Source organism: Lissotriton vulgaris, chromosome 9 (genome assembly GCF_964263255.1).
Source record: "Lissotriton vulgaris chromosome 9, aLisVul1.2, whole genome shotgun sequence".
Lineage (NCBI taxonomy): Eukaryota > Metazoa > Chordata > Amphibia > Caudata > Salamandridae > Lissotriton > Lissotriton vulgaris.
The window spans coordinates 145,555,148-145,577,649 of NC_141697.1; the positions used below are offsets into that span (position 1 = coordinate 145,555,148).

Sequence of the window (22,502 nt, forward strand, 5' to 3'; positions counted from 1 at the left end):
GAAAAATGGCTCAATGTGCAAAATATATTTAAAGCTGATTTTTCAGTGATAAATCATGTGTAGAAAGGGTTTTACTCACATTACTTTCGTGCCAGGGGCACTGCAGCAAGCATGTATTACCAATGTAGATGCATTCTAAATTAGCAAAGCCTTTTTTACGATACTGCGGACAACCCTACCTAATGCATTGAGGTGATCACTGCTGGTAATGTTGCATGAGGTGGCCACCAATATAAATCGCAGTTACAACACTAATATTAGAAGCTTGCAATGATTATAATTGAACATAAGCAGCTCTTATTACAGAAAAGGTTAGAGATCCCCCAAGTCAAATCAAGCTTTATTCGGTTGCAAGAAAGACAGCCATAAAAGCACAGTATATTTCATGTACAAAATACTCATTAAAATAAGATTTAAAAAGTTAAAAAAAGATTAAAGCTCTAAAATAATCATAAGAAAATTACAGATTCAAGTTAGCACCGCAGAATCGCACAGTATTCCGTTCCACCCATAGGGAAGCAGTCAGATAATTTTCTACAGTTATACCTGCTGACAGGAAAAGATTCAACAGGAATATACAAAGTGCTGTAGGCATGCAGAAAAAACAATACTAAAAGAAAAACTATCAAATACAATGTACCAAAACGAGCGCATAATGCAGCCATATAGAAGTGTTGGGAGTCAGAAGGAAACACAGGTTTAAGACAATACGGCCCGGGTTCACCCCAGGTTCGACCTGTGCTTAACGACTAATTTCAGAAATGTTACTATCAATCTGACGAACAGTTGTACTTTTAGAAATTGGAGGGCAAGAAATGCTGGGCGGCACCTACTTAGACCCATTACTCTCAATATTAGTAAAAGCCAAAGATGCCTCGGATCCTGATAACATAACATTATTGTGTGGATCCTCGATTGGGGAGAGCTGTCATCACAGTGGCAGGGTTGAAGAGGTTTTTTTCCAGGTGTTGATCCTAGGAAAAGTGACCAGATGGTGAAAGATGTTTAATCTGAATCTGGTTAAGAGGAATCTTTCGTAGCCTGTAAGATTAGAAGTTAAATAGGGCTGGACCGTGAATTATGTTTGGATTTATAGTGAATGCTGCACTGTAGTTTTTGAGACCTCACTAGAAAGCCGGAGAGATTCTAAATGAGCCAGACAAATCTTTTTGGACCTCTTTCTTGGGATTACAGTAATTGAGGTGGGGGACTGATAATACTGCATCATGCCTAGGTCGCTAAAAAAATGACTGATGTAAGCGATCCAGCCGATCTTTAGTGCCTTGTCCAGGGAAATACAGTCCTCTATGATGCCCCGGCAGAGGATGGTTTCGGCAGACGACCAAATGCGATGCCACAGGAGGAGGGGTTGAATCCTAATCAGACCTGTTAAGTTGGGACAAACCCACCTCCAAATGACGTACCCTTAGGGACTGCCAAAAGGAATTGGAGAAAGGTGTTTTCCACCTTTTGCATCTCCTCCACCTTTGTGTATCCCCCACACACCCGCCCCGTAAATTGCACTCGATATGCATTTAGCCCTGTAAATTTCAAGAAGTTCCACCATGGGCCGCCTACCTAGTTTATTCGCAAACTTGACCAAGGCAGCAGTTGTTCTCATGAAGGTAAGTTTCCTGGATTCAATGGCATACTTCCAGGAACATTTATGATCAAACGTGTTTCCCAGATAGGGATACGTAGTTGTGCTCTCTAGTTTTTGTTTGTCGATGTACATGGGCTTAATGTTTTTAAGCCTTGACCCTGCAGACATTACAAAGTTTTTTTGATGTTAACCTTTAGGTCAAGATTGGCCTTAAAGGTGTGATATTTCTCAAGGGCGCGCTGCAATTCCATAGGGGTACGGGCTAGGATTACAGCGTCGTCCGCATAGAGTAATACAGGGATTGGGCGCGTGTTTATAGTGGGGGGTGGGGGGGGGGGGGAGGGAGGGAGGGGTCCTGGCAACCCGTCAACATGGGTTTTTCCAAGCCATTGGTATATAGGTTGAATAAGAACGGGGCCAGGACACAGCCCTGTCTTACCCCTCGCTCCACTCTAAACAGCTTGGTTAACTCGCCCCCTGTGCCATATCGGACTCTTGCTGTGGCATCTGAATATAGTTCGCGCAGGAATATTATGAGGGAAGACTCTACTCCCATATCTGCCAGAATGGACCACAGCTTATTGTGGTTAACAGTCAAATGCTGCGGAAAGGTTAACATATGCCATGTACAGAGCCCCCCCCTTGGCATTAACGTATTTCCTTATCAGTAATGATAAATTAAGAGCTTGCTCTGTGGTTCCCAGTCCCCCACGGAAGCCAAATTGCAGATCGGATAAAACATTGTCTGAAGCCCATTGTTGAAGTCGCTCTAGAATAACACGGCCGGCCACTTTCCCTAAAGAATCCAGGAGGAAGATAGGCCGATAACAAGATGGTGATTGACGGTCCCCTTTTTTAAAGATAGGCACAAGGATTGACTGGGACCACGATTCAATGGGTCCCAGGGCACATCTTGCTTGGAGAATCCTAGTTAAAAATTGGCGACCATAGATCCATGTTGAACTTAAAAAGATCAATTGGGATGCCGTCGGGGCCTGGTGCCTTGCCGTTTTTACTGGCCTTTAGGGCGTGCTCTACCTCCTCGTGTGTTATGCAAATAGGCAACGGAAAAGAGGTTAGATCTAACCCAGCTGTAGTTGGTTGGTTTGCGGTTGGGGGCAGGCTGAATATCCGCTCGAAATAATCAACCCACAGCTGTTCATCAATCGTGATGTCTATGCTGGGACGAACCGTTACATCAGATAAGAAAGAGGACTTCACAACCTTCCAGAAGGCGGCGCTGTCCCTCAGGGTACATGACCTGTGGAGTTGTTATGTTATGTTAAAAAGTTTTATACCGCGCTCGGTCACCGTACGGTTTCATGGCGCTTATAACAAATGCGGGACGGCAAAGGCGTGTGTTACTCAAAAGCAGACTGGAAAAGATACGTTTTTAACATTTTACGAAAACCGCCGTAGGTAGGGCAGTGTCGAAGGGCGGACGGGAAGGAGTTCCAGGTCTTAGGGGCACAAAAGGAAAAGCAGGAGCCGCCATGTTTTTTTCGTTTAATTTTTGGGACAACCAGCAGATTGTGGCCAGAAGAACGAAGGTCTCTGGAGGGAACATAACATTTCAATTTAGAAGAGATAAAAATGGGGGCAAGATCAGAGAGGGCTTTAAAGATTGTACAGCCCAATTAAAAAGTACAGCGCTTAACCACTGGGAGCCAATGAAGGCTCCGCAGTAGTGGCGAGACGTGCTGGTGTCGAGGTTGATGGTAAACCAGGCGGGCTGCCTGATTTTGCACAAGTTGCAATCTGTGAAGGAGGTATGCAGGAATGCCGGCATACAGAGTGTTGGCGTAGTCAATTCTCGACGTGACCAGGGCCATGAGGACAAGGATCAGTGTGTCTCTGGTAAGAAATCTACAGATTTTACGTATCCTGCGTAGATGGAAAAAGCAGGATGACGTAACCGCACTGATCTGGGGCCCCATGGACAAGTCACTAGAGATGACCACGCCAAGACTCTTCACGGAGTTGACAGGGCAGGGAGGGGGCCCAAGTGAGGGAGGCCAAAAGCGGTCATTCCATGGATTGGCTGCTCCACCCACCAGGACAAGCTCAGTCTTGGTAGGGTTCAATATGAGTTGGCTATGGTACATCCATTCCGAGATCTCAAGCATGGTGGACTGAAAAATAGTGCAAGAGGAAAGGGAGGTGTCAATGGGAAAAATTAACTGTAAATCATCCGCATAATTGAAGATGGTAGCGGCAGATTTACGCAGGGAAAAAAAATCAGGGGTTGCATGTATAGATTGAATAATAAAGGGGATAAAGCGGAGCCCTGAGGGACACCGCAGGACAAAGGAGTAGAGAAAGTAGACAGGTGCACTGCCTGGAGGAGACTATCCAAAAAGGACCGGACCCATTTAAGAGCCATGCCCTGAATGCCGGCGTTCCTGACACGGTCGATCAAGATAGCATGATCAACCGTGTCAAAAGCCGCCGACAGGTCCAACAGGACAAGGGCTTGGGAGATGTTATTATCGGCACCCTTTCTAAGGGTGTCCATGACAGCCACGATGACCGACTCGGTGGAATGAAGAGGGCGGAATCCGGCTTGCTGGGCCTCCAAGAAAGATGAAGACTCAATAAAGGCACTCAGTCAGCGGGTGACATGGGTTTCCAAAATTTTCCCCAAATAGGGGAGAAGGGAGATGGGTCTATAATTACTCAAGACCGTAGGGTCGGCATTGGTCTTTAAGATTGGTGTCACCACTGCCTGTTTAAAAGAATCCGGAACCACCCCTGTTGCCAACGAGTTGAGTAGGGCCAGGGGAGGACCAGGACAGGCCAAAAAGATTTCCCTAAGAACCTGGGGGGGGACAGCAATCAATAGGGGAGCCGGAGCTCACTTTGTACGAGAGTGAACAGAACTCAGAGGGAAATCGGGGGAAAAACATCCAAGCAGCAAGGATTTCTGGGAGGTAAAGAAGAGGGATGGGGGGGGGGGGGGTATGAGGGCAGAGTAATGTTATTCTTAATGGCAATGATTTTATCCATAAAAAAAACATTGAGTGAATCACACAAGGATTGAGAGGATTGGGGTTGAGGGGTGACTCGGTCTGGTAGAGAAAGCTCATTCACAATGGCGAAAATATCCTTTGCCTTAGAAGCAGACTCCATGATTTTTGGGGAGAAGTAGGTAGTTTTGGCCGATAGAATAGATTTTTTATAGACTCTCAGACGATCAACGAAATCAATTTTCAGCTGATGGTCATAATTACGCCTCCAACAACGCTCCGCCTGGCGTAAGGCCAATTTATCTGCCTTCAGTTGGTCAGTAAACCATCGCTGGGCGTCATGAGGGCGCCTAGTTTTGATGTTTTTCAAAGGGGCGATGGTATTACAGGCATGTAATAGCCATTGTTCGAGGAGGAAGGCCTGGTGAGACACCAGGGTCGAAGTCGGAGGAATTGTAGAGGCCAGTAAGGAATGAAGTTCCACCAGGTTGGCTTTCTTCCAGTTTCGGGCAGTAAAGTTGGTCGAAAGGGAAGGACGAATAGGAATGGCCAAATTAAGAACAAAAGAAATAAAATAGTGGTCCGACCAAGAGCATGGGGTCACAATAGGGGATGAGATATCCAGATTGACTGCCCACACCTGATCTAAAAGGTGGCCTTTACAGTGAGTGGGATTTGTAATGTGTTGATGGTAATTCATACCTGATAAGGTCAGAAAATTCCTCCGAGAGGTGACTTTCCCGGGGATCGGAGGGCCAATAATTAAAGTCACAAATAATCATAACCTTAGCATGGTTAATAGTAATTTGAGAAATAAGATCACCAAACTGTCGGGGGAAAGAAGGCATGGAGTCAGGGGGTCGGTAAATAAGAACAAAGGAGGACCTAGGGGACATAAATTTAACAGTGAGACTATCAGTTCTAGGGATCACTGCACAGACTAAGGTAGTAAAAACATACTGGGAGCGAATGATAGCAGCCACCCCCCTCCGACTTGCCCCGCAGGTCGGTTAGCTTGCAGGATATAATAGCCGACAGGGATGGCAGCAAGAATATCAGGGACAGAGTCCTCAGTCAGCCAGGTCTCTGACAGGAGAAGAATATCCACAGATCTATCGTCCAACAATTGGAAAATTTCCAGCTGGTGTTTCACCAATGACCGCCTATTAAGGTATATCACGGACAGTGGTGTTACCCCCCAGCGGTGGTGGATAGAGACGAGGGGATTTCGGCACAGGACAAGGAGTCGAAGTCACAGGGCTGAGGGTGCTTGAAGAGGCAGAAATACCGCAGTTTAGTACAGCCTGATCAGCATAGGCTGGTGGAGGGAAAGAGCGGCGAAGCGATAAGACGTCTGCGGAGGAGTAGGAGATGGAATGGGCATTACGAATGGCCCCAGGCCCCGGTCGGCCGCGGACGGGCGCAGACGGGCTTAACTTTGGCGCAACTTCGGCGCTCCCGCTGCGCTCGTCCACTGCGCTTCCGCCAGGTCACCATTATATACCAAGAGAGAAGTGAGCCGCTAGACCGCTGACCTGCACGATGGAGAGGCAGGGGGGAAGTGGGGAGAAGGGCAGGAAGTGGTGCTCAGTGCTGCGACCCTCCGCACAAACGGCACAATGCCGGGGCGGAACGGGGTCCAGAGCGAAGGAGACAGGTAGAGCAAGCCCGAGCCCAATGCCCAATGGTATGCAGTAAAACAAATGCACGTTAGCGCTGTAATCACAGTTTAAAAGTAAAGCTTGTATTCAGATATTAGAGAAGTTTAAAATCCAGCAGCAGCGCAATCTCACACCCGCAGCCTCAGTCGCCGCGTTTGTCAGATTGTGAAGTGGCTGGCGCGCAAGATATAGACACAGGACAGCAGCCAGATATCTTTTTTAAGAGTGTTCTTCCTGGATTTTAGGGCCTGGTTGTAGTTTTTCCTGAGAACTGCTATGTCCTTTGGAATTCTGCCTTTGTTATTTAAAGCTGCTTTTAAGTTCTGGTAGGCTTTCGTACAGGAACTGTCGAACCATCCCTTGGTTCTGGTTTTCCCAGTTTTCATACGAACGAAAAGGGTTTCCCTAATTGATGTAATCAATTTTGAAAAATTAGCCAGGATTCCCTCGCTAGTGGTAGTTGGATCGAGACAGTTTGCAAACACTTGCCTAAAGTTTTTGACCAGGCTTGTTGTAATGACCAGTGGATCTACTTTTTCCCACCTCAATGAGTAACCGTTTGTACGGTCCATTAAGAGGTTGTTTTGGCTTAAAAGCGTTTTAATGTTAGGCCTAACGTGATTCTTGGGAAGTTTTAAAGAAATGCTATTCGGGTAGTGGTCGCAGACAATGATATCGTGAGTTTTACAAGTGAAAAGATCCCTTCCCGCGGTCCCTGACAAATATAAAATCAATTGTGCTAGGCCTGCCTCTACCATTATAGGTGGGTATAACGGGTAAGGGAGGGTTCGCCAAGTCATTGGAGAGGACGAGATCTAGTCCACACAGGGTTTCATTTAAACAGTGCCCAACTGCGGTGTGGGGAAAATGGGTTACCGGAACGCCACTTTCGTCCACTATCCCACAGACTAAGTTGGCACTGTGATTGCAAAGGGTCTGATTAAAGTCCGCACCCCAAATTATAGTCAACTCCTTGCGTACCTTATTGGATAATTTGTGGAGACAAAGGCCTATTTCCTTTATTGTGTTTATTAAATCATCCACGCGTAAGTTGTTAAAAAAAATTCACAATTGCAAGGACGTTGTTGTTAGTTTGATGAAGAGTTAATATTTGGAAGTTAGGGTCCAATTTTACCGGGACTATACTCGTAAGTTGCAGAGTATTGGAAACTTATATAACCAGTCCACCCTTTGCCCTACCAGAAGGAGAAGTCTACAAAGACCACCCAGGATACCAGCACTAAGAATTTGTAAGGCTCAAAACTCAGCCTTGAGGAAGGTAGAAGGCCTTAACACAAAAATATATATACATATATATACACACACACACACATATACATATACACACACACACACACACACACACACACACACACCCCCCTCGTAAGCCCCATTGATCAGAGAGCAGATAACAGATCCCAGAAAAGACCTAGAATACAGTTTCACAACAATTGTATATTCAGCTACAAAAACTTAGTTTAATAAGTGCCCACCTGGACACCGTCTCCAACAGCCCTGGCACCCTGGATACTCTCCCAGCACTTACCAACCCACCATGCAAGCATGAGACGGGTCACTTTTGTACAAGCACTAAAGTAACAATTCTTTCACAAAGCTCCCTTTCTTAATAGAAGTCCTAAAAACCTCTCTTCCCTACTTCAAACGAGCCAATCACAGTGAGGCAACGAAAAAAGGTGCATGACAACCTAAGTGCAAGCATCTTTTAAACTATGTAAAACGTAACCACTATGAAGGCAATAAAATATATGTAATGCATTGCCAGGCAGATCATGGCTTTAAACACTCAGTAGTGTCACAAACAAGTATTGGCAAAGCCTATCGGACTCGCCTGGTTTAGCAACAAAAAAAAATGCTTCTTCGCCGATGTTGAACAGCATGTGAAAAAAATGGCATATTGACAATGCATCAGGTTGCATGCACCACAATGCATGCATGAACTTGTACTCCCGACGCTATGGCAGCCCCTTGTGATGGCACACATGCTCATGCATCACCATAGCATGCACCCTTACAGTAATTGCCTTTATTTATTATGGTTTCACTATGATGACCATGTTGGAACGTAAAAAAAATAATTTAATATATATATCATATCAAGAAAGAAAAGAAAGAAGCGGCAAGACATCAAACTGCCGCTACCATTACATCCAAGGAGTGAGTGGCGAGAGAGTAAAGCTGAGAAATTGGTTTGGAGGGGGTGGTTTAATAATATATTAAATAACTCCGCAGGGCAACACTGAATATAGACCGTGGTTTGAGGCAACAAAAATAAGTATTCCCTTGGAGTGCTAAAGAAAAGGGAAAAAAACGAGTTCCCTTAATAAACAGCAGCGGAAGGACAAATCATCAGAAAACCATAAAGATGTAATGCTCCATAGGCAGGGCATAGTGTCGAAAGACATCGGGAAAATAAAAATAAAAAAAGAACAGTAAAGAGACAAATAAGAAAGCTATCTAACCATTTGAAAGGAGTTCATCCAAAGCTCATTCTTTAATATAATTGAATGAATTAGTGATTAGAAGTTTGATAACACAGCTAAAGAGGTATGTAGGTGAAACATAATAAAATTTGAAGGGTGGATAATGGTACAGGTTAGTCAAACATGGATCCAGTAAATTAATTTGACGTAGTACTCAATTGTTTCAGGTAGAGTAAGTGAGTAACTTAGGTCTTTGTCATATTCTATTGGTAAGATCTTTCAAATTCTGTCCACCACACCCCAACAGCACTACTTAATGGCGGCCGGACAAAGGCAAGCCCATCGGCACCCGGACCGCGCCTAACACCAGGGACCCAAAACACAGACACTCCGCTACAATGCCAGCACCATCCTCGCCCTCTATCCTGGATGCCAGCCCTCTAGCATCACATCGGCTCCCCTCAATCCCAGCCAACGGACAGCTCAACATCCGGCTCAACTGCATCCATCTCAACGTGCGGTCCCTCCACAAACACGCCACAGAAATCTCAGACCTACTTGATGTCACCTCTCCTGACTTCACTTTCTTCATGGAAACATGGACCAAAATCCCTTCCGGACATAGCCATCCCCGACCGCTACAAGATCACCCGCAAGGACACTGCGACTGACCACACATTCCAACGACTACCATGGAACACCTCTACTTCCAGATCCAGACCAACCCCAACACCACCCTTGTCTACAGGCCCCCCTGCCCAGACCCCCGCCTTCACAGACTCCATTGTAGAACTCATTGCACCCCAGGTTCTTGCATACACCGAATACATCCTGCTCTGAGACCTCAACTTCCAGCTGGACAACCCCAGTGCCAAAATCGGACTCTAGCAGCTAGTCACCGCATCAACCCACACAGCCGGACACACGCTTGACCCAGTCTTCTCTGCAACAGGAACATCAGCTACAGCCACACCACCGAACTCTTCGACCATCACGGTGTACATCTCTCCTTCAAAACGACCATTGTCCTTATCGCCTCCCCCCCCCCCCCAATCGCAGCTAGATCAAGGCCACCAAAGAACAACAACTCCCTCAGCACAACCACTCCACCAACGCACGCCAACACTGCAGCACGCAACCTCCACCAATGAATCTCCATCTGTGCAGACACCCTAGCAACCCTTAAGAAAAGTCCAGGCAAACACACGCCTGGTTCACCCATGCCCTCCACAAGTCCAGACGCACCTGGAGGGGCCTCAAGAAGAGATGGAGGAGTGACAAAACCACGGAAACTCACGAAACCTTCAATTTCGCTGTCGACACTCACACCACCTCCTCCTGAAAACCACTAAGAAAACGGCCCTCCAAGACAGAATCAATGCACACAACAGCAAAGAACCCAGGCCCTCTGCCAAGACCTCTGACACAAACTCGGTACCTTCTTCCACCAAAAGACCAGGAAGATCTACAACCGCTTCGACAGCGTAGACCAGGCCAGGCAGCCACCATTGCACACAACCAAGCCGCCCACCTCCCAACAGACCGTGCTCTGCTGGACCCCGCTCGCTACAGAAGGACATGCTCAAGACTATGAAGAGCATCCACTCAGGAGTCCCAACGGACCCATGCCTGTACCACATCTTCCACAGAGCAGCCGCTGCCATCACCCCCCAAGCTTTGCTGCACCATCAACTGCTCCATCGAAACGGAAACACACCAACTGGAAACACACCGAAATCAACCTCCGCCTGACCAGACAGACCTCAAGAACTTCAGACCGATCTCCCTCTTCCCCTTCCCAGCCAAGGTAACAGAGAAGGCCATCAACACCCAGCTATCAGAGTTTATTGAAGCTAACCACGTCCTGGACACCTCCCAATCCAGCTTCAGAAGCAACCACAGCACAGAGACTGTACGCCTCACCCCCACAGACAACATCTGATACCTCCTCGGCTGGGGCGAGACTGCAGCCCTCATTCCTACTAGACTTCTCAGCCGCTTTCGACACAGTCTTCCCACCGCACCCTAACCACCAGACTCCACAACGCAAGCATCCGTAGCAAGGCTCTGGACAGGATCCACTGCTTCCTCACCAGCCGGGCCCAGCAAGTAAGACTACCACCATTCCTCTCAGAACCCACGGAGATCAGCTGTGGAGTACCCAAGGGTTTTTCCTCCCAGAGTCCTATCCTCGTCAATGACTACATGCGTCCCCCCCCACCCGCAGCAATTATCAGAAGTCACAGACTCAACATAGCAGACACCCAGCTGATCTTCTCCCTCACCAATGAACCCACAATCGCCATAACCAACTTCCACCATGGAATGGAGGCTGGCAATATATAGATGAAAGACAACTGCCTCAAGCTCAACTTGAACAAGACTGATGTACTTATCCTGGGACCCACCCCTTCAGCCTGGGAAGTTGCATGGTGGCCAGCTGCTCTCCCCCCACCCAGATGGACCACGCACACAACCATGGCATCAAACTCTACTCCTCACTCACAACGAACCACCAAATCAACGCAGTTTCCTTACCCTGCTTACACACGCTCCACCTGCTCCAAAAGACTCTCAGATCCATTCCCACAGAAACCAGAACGACAGTCACGCACACATACCACCAGCAGACTAGACTACAGCAACACACTACGCCGGCGCAACCCAGAAACAGCTCAAGAAACTACAGACCATCCAAAACGCCAGACTGGTCCTAGACATCCCCGCCGCAGCCACATCATGCATATTTTAATATATTTGTAAGAGCTTTGTAAGAGTTGAATGCCACCAGCTACGATTTTATTAATTGTATGAAATGTATTCTCGCAAATTGCTGTTTTCAGGCACCCAAGTGAGATTTTTATGTAAAGAGATTGTAACTTGGACCCCAGGTTTACAGAAGGTTATGTCAATTATATTCTACCAAGGGAAGCCTTCTGGTGGAGCAGACATTCAAGAAACCTTGTGTGGAAACCTACCCCCCTAACCCCCCCCCACCCAAAACTCTTAACTTACCAAACGGTCATGTACACCCCTATTACATACATTTCTCCTAGCCACACAACAATAATGATTCTGTATGCCTGCCAAGGGTGATACAAAAATGCCCTTAACTAAAGCATTAGCAAAGCCAATAGGTCTCGCCCATGTGACAGTGAATGACTTTGCAACTTTTTTAGCCTTGTTGAACAGCAGCATAGCTAATTGTTAGTGGTGTGGAGTAATGTAAAATTGCACACTGCAAGAGGAAGAAGAACACATGTCCTCTGTCCATTCTCCAAGGTAGAGCCAACACAAGAAAGGAAGGGAGGTTTACGGGAGCTAAGCAATCGATACAGTACAAAGGAGCGATGAAGTAAATATGCTGTGGGAGGGTTGTAAGGACACTGAACTGCGAACAATATTTCTCACAGCACATGCGCTCTGTAGAGGAGACCTATCGAGACCATCGAAATAGCACATTTTGCATGCCTCTGCCCGGAAATGGTTATATATTTTCAAGAAATCTCCTTTGAAATGGAACAAGACGTGTTAAGAGAAAGGAGTCTGTTCAGATGCTAATCTTCCGACCACAAGCCTGTTATTTCTACCCCTCAGAGGCTTGGAAGATTGCAGAGGTCTTGGCCTACGCACATTAAAATAGATTATTCCACGCTCAAGATGCCAGGCAGTGCAGCTTTGAACACAGCGAACCTTGCAACAACGAAGCCCGCACAAATAGTTCGTTCAAGCCCGATCCATCCGTGTACTGCAATAATACACATTCGCAGCGCACCAGCTAAACTTGGGGCTCAGAAGAAACAGATCCATTCTCTTAAATGACACTTTCAAGCACTCTGTTACTACAGTGAACTGGAGGCCAATGAGCAGCTGGGCGGATCAGCCAGTCCTGTTTGTAAACATGAGTCTAATGAGTGACAGCAGAAGTAGCTAGGGAGTCCTTGGGCATAGGTTACTTGCACGAGCAGAAATAAGCCCCGTCTATTCTTGGCGTCATCAAAAACACCTCCGCTCACTGAGCTTTCTTTCTCCGCCACTCGGAAGACAGCGGCCGCATACATACGAACAGAACAGCTCACGCTGAAAGCATGCAGACGAAGAACAGCTCCCTGGGAACACAACATTTAAGCTAGTACAAAATAAAACAACGAAAACGCACAAAGGTGAGTATTATATATATATATATATATATATATATATATATATACACACATACACACACACACATATACCTACCCACAAGGGGAGTATTGTGCCCAAGACTTTAAATCAAATTGAAAACAGGCACCTTAGGTTTCTTTTTAAGCTGCTCCTTACACAACGCACACGCAACCTTAAAGAGGCAAGGCAATGGAATGAATCTCCTACTTTTTGTTAATACTACTGGTTGCCCAGCTTTATATGAAGGTACCCCCCCCCCCCTCCCCCCCGTGATCCTGTGTCTCAACACATTTCTCAATGGCCCACAGTGTAGCCCTCAAGCCCGAGATACATTCAGATATTCCGTGGAGCAACAAACAGCCTCAGTAATACAAGTGCATGCACTAAATGTCCACTAACAAGGAAAAGTTATTCGAAAGACTTCCAGATGGAAGTGTACCACATGAGTAAAAGCCAACACCAAGTATTCAAAGGAATGCTCAGAGCAGGGAATAATGGACAGGTTACGATCCTAAATCATAGCTCCCCATTTTCAAGCAGGAACCAGCAGGTCTGAAAACTTCGACCCTCATTCCAGCCATTCAAGGGATACTAGTGCAGTATTCCTAGCTTTAAACTGTGATTTGAGACCTGATGTGGCATTAACTGGTCTCCAGTTACAATGAGTAATGGACCCCGGTTCGTTTGTCACTGAGCACCAGTCTCAGAAGCTCCATTTATTGGACAATAGCACTTTGACTTTTGGGAGAGTTCTTAGAACCTCAAAACGGCGTTTAAAACAGGCTGTGATTGGTTTCTTTTAGCAGCTTCCTATTCACACGTGCTCTAAGCCACTAAAATGGTGTCCCATTTACGCCAAGGTCAGCTGAGAAACCTGCACAAAGGGCAGCCATATCAGAGCATACTTGATATTCCATCTCATCCCATCACACCGCCACATTTGTGCACCTGACTGGGGACAGTAAATAAAGCCGGACTAAGGAGCGAGATGGAAGATTTCAGAAGGAGCAGAGAAGACACGATCTCCCCTCACAGAATAACACCATCTCTACAGTGCCTTACCGTGAGTGTACTATACAGTAGTCTGGGCAATTCAAGGTAGTGGTACTCGGTTTTGCGTTTAACTTTATTTTTGCTATGCTACATTTTGCTGTAGGGAATAAAAATCAATAGCACTTAAAAAAATCTAGTTCAAACATGAAATATCTTAATGGTCTAAAACAGTAAGCCAGTTTCAAACACCCAATGCCTCCGAGATTACGACTGGATTGTTCAGCCACAGCATCAGTTGGCAAGTCTACACACAAATGGGAGTAGCTGGCGCTCAATATACTGTGTAGCTATCAGTGGTAAATACAATATACCCTCATAAATGCCCTAAAATGTGGAGAAATGGGTTGTGTAACTCGTTGCAGATACCAGTTCGTCCTCATTTTGGAGGATGGATTAGCAACTAAAATAACCTGCCCCCCTTTTAAAGTAATCCAAGTCCCGAATACACTGCGTCATACATTAATGTTACTTTGCGTATAGTCCTAGTTAACACAGCTAGAAGACAACTGGGCATCATTCTGCCCCATAGAGCCAGGAGGTACCAATGAACTGCTACTTCTTGAATGATCCTTAGATATGGTGGTGTCCTCCAAATACCGAGGATGTGTATATGGACGTATTCTTAAACTGCCAAACACTTGGGCAAATGAGTTGGGAACAGACGTTTCATAACAAGAGTTAAATAAAGCCCTGATCTCAAGCTCGAAGGTTCAGATACACCGGTCAAGGAGGTGTGGTTTCAGAATATAGAGGGGAAAAAAAACTGAGGTCACAATATGATGGCCAAAATATATAGGACCAAAATATCAACAGGTAAGTATGTATGTATTTTCTATACCCAACACTGCATATACATACCTTGATGATTTATAAACATTTTCTAGGTATGTATAAGTGGAGTTAATAGTAAATCTATACCTCCCCCTGTACACTTACCTTCGATATTTTGCTCCTCAATATTCTCATCACCATATTGTGTGACCTTGACATAACTCCTCAATATTCCATACTACAGTCAGGGAGATGGTTAGAACGCCTTTCAGAGGACCACGCTGCAAGTAAGAGTTACTGGGCCCAAATGTGGGGCGAGGCATTTTACTCTGAATGTCCCAGGGCCTGGCTTACTATGGACCCTAAGCAACTGGGCCAAGTAGTTCTTCAGCACCCGATTCTCTGGTAGCGCACATCGAGCAGTCCAAGGCTACACGGGGAAGGAGGTAGGTGTAGGGCGAGCACATACACCTCAAAATACGCTCACCAACCTAATAAAATATTGCCCATTCAAATAAGAGCTCCCAAGCAAAAAGGTATATTTATCCACTAACAAAGTTCAATACAACAACTGTCAGAGAATACACACAGTCTGAAGGCAGACCCGTTAAGAGTTACCCAGGTCATCTCCTTACCAATTTGCCAGTCTACAGATGGTTATTCCCCATTTCAGTTTCAGACGAGCCAAGCTAGGCCCTACTAGTGAGTTTAAATATTAGAAGTTCTAGGAGGAATTTTAGCAAGAGACATCCACGTGTCCCTGCGCCTGGGTGTGTCAGTCAGAAAAAGTTCCCTCACGGCTCAACGGCCTGGCATAAGCCTTACTAGCACTCACTGGGCTAGCAGTCTGGGGTCCTATTTAAAAACCAGATGAAGCTGTGATTAATATAGACTAGAATCGGTGCTATATTGCTACTGTTCAGCCGGTCAGTGCATTTAATAAAATGATCAAAAACCAAAAGGATAAAACACACAATAAGGTGGGACACATTCCTGCGTCCTACATAATCACAACACAAGTACATTTAGAAAAAATATTCAGGCAAGGCAAAAAAAGCTTGTAAAGAATGCAGTTTAGAACAAGCTTAGATATGATAGCCGTTGCACTTTTATCAAAATTGATTCATGTGCAAGCTGTGAACAAGTCGACGGCGTTTCGATCCTTTAACATAATACTAGGATCATCGTCAGAACGGTAGAATACAAGCCTGAAATTTGACAGAATCCGGTGCTCCAGGCGAATGTTCTTGAGTCTCCTGAATAATGCCCCCCGCCCTTACCCATTGGAGTACCCAGTCCTGGGCGCAAGAGGCAGAACTTGTCCTGAGCTTCTCCATATTGATGTACAGTTTGTCTGACAATATGGAAGGCTTAAGCTCCCCTTTTTTAAATTAATTTTCGGATGCACATTTATTTTTTTGTGTCTTTGAAGTGCTAGTTTTGGGGTGGTCCACTTTCAATTGTCCACTCCTTTGTTGGGCTCTTCCTCCAGAAGCCAGTCTATCAGAGCAGGGCAGGGCAGTCCCCAATCTTGATAGCCCCAAATACAGCTCAATGGAGTGACTAGTGGTTTACACCTGGATATCCGTATCAGTGATACATGCATCAAAATGTTACCCAAGGGAACCCAGCCTCTTTATGATTTCATATGAAATGAGGAAACTGAAGTGGTTCAACCTGAATATTTGCTGGCAATGCAAAACGGGTGATGGCAGTATCAAGCATAGGTTAGAACATTTTTTGGGCAGAGGGCAAGACAATTGGCTCGATTACATTTGAGCAGCAAACATTTCTGAGATGCTTACAATTCAATCTTTACGAGTAATAGTTACTCCAATAGAAGATTAGACTAGTGACAGTCAAAAATGGCTACTTTTAAAGGGTGACTTGCACAGCTAGGATATACTTTTTCTTTTAAATACTTCTTGGAGTAGATATTTACATTAGTGAAACTTTGATGATATTACTAGCCTTGTGTTTTAAATGAGAATGTCTACGAAAAACTATAGTTTAATATACTTGAATGCTGAATTTTCCCACAATGCTATTGACAGAAGATACTGCACAGTTTACTCTACATAACTCTGATATATAGAAATAAAAAAGCACCACCAAAATGTTCACAAACGTAGACAGTCTCAGAAGCAAACTTAGGGAAAGGGTAGTAATGAGAAACAATATTTAAGCAATTAATATAAAATGTAGACAAATATGCTAAACTCGCTCAAACTGGAGGATAAAAAAATTATGGGAGAACGACTTGGTGGAGTGAGAGAAGACAAATGCTGGAGGCACTTATGTACCAGAGGTCAGTAGCGATGTAGCCTGGTTTTCCGGTCACTCACTTTAAAATTCTGAATACAGTGTTAGGTCTAAAACGCAGATACAGGTTTTGGGATTTCTAAACAGATTGTTTGAAGGAATGTGTTCATGAGGAGTACATATTTAATCATATATATATGGCAATGCCTGAAGCTGTAACAAATTTGGAAAGGCCCTTTGGGAGCTCCTGAAATGCTGCCCCCGGTATCTAGACTTGTAGGGGGGCACACGTTGGAATTTTGAAAAATACCACCAAAAAATATTTGCAAAAAACTAGCTGTGGTAGGCCAACTCAGAAGAACAATTAGTCAGTTGCTGGTATAAAAGTCTGGAACAGTGCATAAAGTCAAAGTGGGTGACACCAAACAGCCCTTGAAAGTTTGAAAAAGCATGGTGGGAGTCATTCGGATGACCTGAAACCATGCTAAAATATATTGATAAGACTAACGTATCTGATTACTAGAACTTGAACTGATGTGAAATCATGAAGGAAACTTTAGTGGATAGCATCAATATTTCTTATGGCAGTATAGTTGTAACTTCTGCGAAACAATATCAATACTTTATAAATTTTGAAAAGGCAATTATCTGGTCACCAAGTTGCATAAAAAATGTACTCCTCACAGCCATATAAATTAGCATTGAATTATTAATGCGCAGCAATTGTCAGCATTGCCTTTTCCATACGAGTGGGTTTTCGCTGAGAAAATTTGCACTGCTAAAGCTCGCTAAAACGTAATTTGCTCATCCTTCCACCACTACATCTGTGCTGTCATACCTTATTTAATTAAAATCGAAGCAGCAGTCTCCCACCACCCACTCAATCCCTCCTACAATAGGACTTGTGATTGGAAAATGTGATGTTGCACTTATGACTCAGGTTTACACTTGGGTCACTCTCAGCCGGTGTGAAACTACTTGTAACGTTATTTGGGAGAGGGAGGGGGTTGGAGAGGGGTGTGCTTGGAGCAGGTTTGATGCAGTTCTAATTTTACAACATGGTCAGTCAACTAACCTCAATTACATTCCTGGGGCCAATGTACAGAGAAGAAACACTGACATGGTTAACTTCCCACAAAGATTTGTTACTATATGCATTATCCATAGTGACCTGTGGGGAGCGCTCCTTCCTAGCCCCCAGGCACTCTCCTAGGATGCCAGGCTCCCGCTCTCGGCCTGCGAGCTGCAGCCGGGTTTGGCGACTGGGCTCCTTCCACAGGGCAGGTTCTGGCACTGCTGGGTGGGGAACACTTGCTCGGGGTGCAGCCGGTCAAGAGCTGCATCAAAGTGAGGGAGCTGCAGTGAATGGACCAACTGCAGCAGAAGATAGTCTGCCCAGGGCTGGTAAACTGCCTAGCGGCTTCTCCAAATGGCCTCTACCTAACAGCAGTCATGGCTGAAAGCAGCCTACCTGTGGGAGGTCTCTTCGGAGGCGCTCCTGGTCATTCTGAGCAAACACTACCAGGACATCTCTCGCCTCGGTTTTACTGATGAAAACAGCTATTCTTGTCTGGGCCAAAGACAGCCTAGCACTAGTCTGGAGCCTCTACATGGTCTTGAATACTGAGCAGTTTCAGCTTTCAGAGCCCCTCCAGGCCTGGGTTCAGCACACCCTTCCCATCACCGACCTGCACTGTACCTCTGGCGAAGCCCTGGCAAGAGCAGCCACATCGCCCCCTCGATCAGATGGCCAAGCTTTCTTCCATCTCCCCGGAGACCTCTTGATGTCCACTGTGTTTTACAGGAGGTTTATGGCAGTGGCCCTTGGCCCTTCAAAGTACCACATGTTCTGTGAGGGGCGGCGACGGCTCCATATTCCAGGCTGACCTCTGTGCTCGGCAGAGTGCAGCGAGAGACCCTTCGAGTGAGAAGAAGAGCAACAAAATATTCAACAGGCAAATGAACCAGATGACGTGCCAGCCTGTGTCCATGGATGGTCATCTGCTGCTCTCTGGGTCTCATTATGAGACAGTCAGGCTGTGGGACATCCAGGGCCCCATGACTGATGCAGTCATCATTCCCGATCTAGACAGCATTGCAGCCCAAGCAGTCTGCTCAATACAAGGCAAAAACCTGCAGGCGGCCAAAAGCAATGAGGAACAAGGGAATGGTGGAGTCACCACTAGGGTTCAGCAGAGACTTATCTGCAGAAAGCAGGCCAATCAATTTATGAAACAGCTACCTGTGCTTCTTACACCCCTGGGCCAGGTGATTAACAAGGCCCTGTCTATGGTTGTTATCCCCAGGACTTGGAAGCAGGCCAGGGTTGTTCCCCCGACATTAAAAAAAAACAACCAAAAAAAAAAAAAACACTGGACACAGCCAAACCTGAGAACTTTCGTCCTATCTCTCTCTCCTGCCGGGGGCATCCAAGATCACGGAGGCCTACATAAACTCCATCTTGACAGGCTTCTTGGAAGAGAATAACATACTTAGCCCGTCTCAGAATGGCTTCCGCCCGGGCCACAGCACAGAGTCTGCCCACCTTGTGGTGACCGAACATGCTCTGGATGAGGGACGTACTTTGGCACTGATCCTATTGGATCTCAGTACCGCGTTCAACACGGTCTCTCACCAGATCTTACTGCAAAGGTCGGAGACGGCAGGCATAGTGGGCACAGCACTGGACTGGTTCGCCTCTTTTCTTGAGAGGACCTTCCAGGTAACTGCCACCCCTTTCACCTCCATGGTTCAGACTATTAAACAGGGTGTGCCACAAGGCTCAGCTCTGAGCCCAACGCTTTTCAACCTATATATCCAAACATTAGCAGCTGTGGCCAGGAGTAGAGGGCTCACAGTCGTATCATATGCAGATACGCAGTTGGTAGTTGCACTCTCCGATAACTGTGTGCAGGACGCCCATAAGTTTCGGGGCGATCTTGCTGCTGTCGCTGGGGGGGGGGGTGACTGCCAACTGCCTCCAGCTCAATGCCATCAAGTTTGAGGGCTTGCTGGCGGGGAAAGATCCTGAGCTGTGGAGTGAACGCTGGTGGCCTGCTACCCTGGATTGTGCACCAGCCCCCAAACAGGTGGTGAAAAACCGAGGTGTCTGGGTCGATTTGGCTCTAAGCTTCCAGGTCCAAACTAAGAAAGTGTCAGGGACGTGTTTTGGTATACTACGGGGCTCGAACTGCAGTTTTTTTTTTTTTTTGATCCATCCATCAGGCAGGTTTCTGTCCAGGCCTCTGTTTTGTCTAGACTGGATTACGCCAGCTCGCTCTATCTGGGGGCAAACAAGTCTGAGATTGTGAGACTGCAGAGGGTCCAAAATGCAGCTGCCAAAACTCTTCTTGGTCTTCCTAGAACCTGCTCTACCACCAGCGCCATTTGTCGGCTCCACTGGCTGCCGGTGGCCAGGCAAGTGGAGTTTAAGTCTCTCAACATTGCGTTGTTTAAGATCTTGAATTTCTCCTCTCCTGGTATCTTGGCCAACCTGCTCTCCTCATACACCACAACTCGCCAACTCCGCTCGATAGGTCATCACTTGGAGGTTGTTCCCCGGGTAAGGAGGGTTCGTGCTGGTGGGCGCTCTTTCCTAGCAGCTAAACTCTGGAACTCACTTCGTATACACTTACGCAGCATAGATAATTACCTGGCTTTTGGTAAGGCTATTAAGACCCACCTCTTCCCTCCAATATAGACCTCCTTCTTCCGCTTGCCTCCCGTTCTGTATGCTATTAGCGCAGGGATGCCCCTTTGCTGGGGAGTCTGTATGATCTATAAAACATCTTAACATAACTGCATGCCTGATGTGCGAACCCCTGGATAAGAGTTACCTTGGTGACTCGGAGCAGCTGCACGTTTGAGTGACCAAGCTCAAGGACGAGGTCAGCACTTTTAGGAAGGTTAACAGAGACCCGTTTGAATTCTCTACCCACATATTCACAAAGTCATAAGTCCACAACTGCTCTCTACGGCCAGTGACATAAAAGCCACGTCACTTAAGGCTAGGTTTGCACGTGGAACCTGCACCCTCAGCACTGCATGTCCAACTGTATCAGAAGCTTATTGAGGACCTAATACAACAGATTGTGCCTAGTAACATTCTCAGCTCTCATTACCACTGAGCAATGGACCTACAATGGTTTCTTGTGGATAGTTCTACTTCGAGCTGTTGTCTGAACCAACCTGGAAGGCTATGAGTGTTACCTAGCTACTGCCTGTAACACTTAGTTCAAACAACTACCAGCACTAAGCCTACACCTGCCTGGTGCAGCTCCCCATGCAGACATTTGTGCATGCCTGCAAATGCACCTTGCATACGTTTTCAAAAACTTTATTCGATACATAAAATGAATCATAAAAGTATTGAACATACAATTCATCATGCTTCATAGGATTAAAAAGTTCTGATTTAAAAAACACAATTTTTCCAGAATTTAAGAAAGACATTAGAAAGACATAATAATGACCATAAAGGAATATACAAGACATGATTTTCAACAGGAAAAATTCTATACATGTAATACTACCCATAAGTCTTCCTAATCTTTAGTGAGATTCTAATAAAATTTAACATAGAACAGCAGATCTCTACGGAGGATAATGATGACAGATATTCGTACCCTTCCTCATAAGTGCAAGGTTGCCTCCCCTTCAGGATTGGTTTGATAAACCGGAGTCTTGGCTCCTTATACAAGGAACAAAAAAGAACCAGATGTAAAGTGCTTTGTCTATCCCTATTATTACAAGGGCAAGGGGGCAGCCTCTCACACCAACCCCCTTGTTTCGGGAATGCAAGCAAGAAGTGCAGAATCTCCAGCCTAAACCTTGTTAGAAGGAATCGCCATTGCACATTAACGGTAAATGTTAAATAAAACTGAGGTTGGGGTTTACAGGCATAGGCAATAGCATTGTCAGTAACATTGACTATATAGGCGGTGGGTTCAGTATTTTCCAATACCTTGCTTTTATATCCGCCTTATAGTTTCCCTCAATTCTTTCCGGATTGTCATAATATGACCCCAGTCCAATCTTTTTCAACATATTATAGACATAAGACAACCAGGGAATCTGTTTTGAGTTTTCTAAAGCCATGCAATCGGTAATAATGTCTTTGGTAAGTTGCAGGTCTTCAGATTGCCAAATGTTACCCCATAACAGTAGAGGGGACAAGCGAATTATATCAGAAACACAGGCCATACCGATTTCTTTGTGGCAGAAAATATTTGAGGAACCTTTAGGAACTGATAGGACCCTTTTTATAAAGTTATTTTCCACCACCTGGATCACAGATGGTATTTCGGTCCCCCACACCCCTGCCCCATAAGTGGCTACTGATAAACATTTTGAAGTGTAAAGGGTTCTGAGGTGCATAATATGTTTTTGCCCTAATTTACTACAGAAACGAAAAATACCCTCTATCACCCTTGTCATGTTCTGGGCTCGAACCTTCATGACCGGTGTCCAACTTAGTTTGCTGTCAAACAGGTTACCAAGGTAGTTAAATTTTCCCACTTTTCCAATTATGCGATTGTTGACCACAAATTTCCTAATAGTTGATCCTTTAGGGCCACAAGACATT

At 45.7% G+C, this 22,502-nt stretch overlaps 1 protein-coding gene and 1 pseudogene across 3 annotated transcripts in view; one reads left to right on the forward strand and one right to left on the reverse strand.

Annotated features, from left to right (window-relative positions):
* Nucleotides 1–22,502, reverse strand: part of MAPKBP1 (mitogen-activated protein kinase binding protein 1) — a 921,590-nt gene that overhangs the window by 835,571 nt on the left and 63,517 nt on the right. The gene's annotated exons all lie outside the window — the stretch shown is intronic.
* LOC147689751 (WD repeat-containing protein 18 pseudogene) lies at nt 1,566–20,874 on the forward strand (annotated as a pseudogene).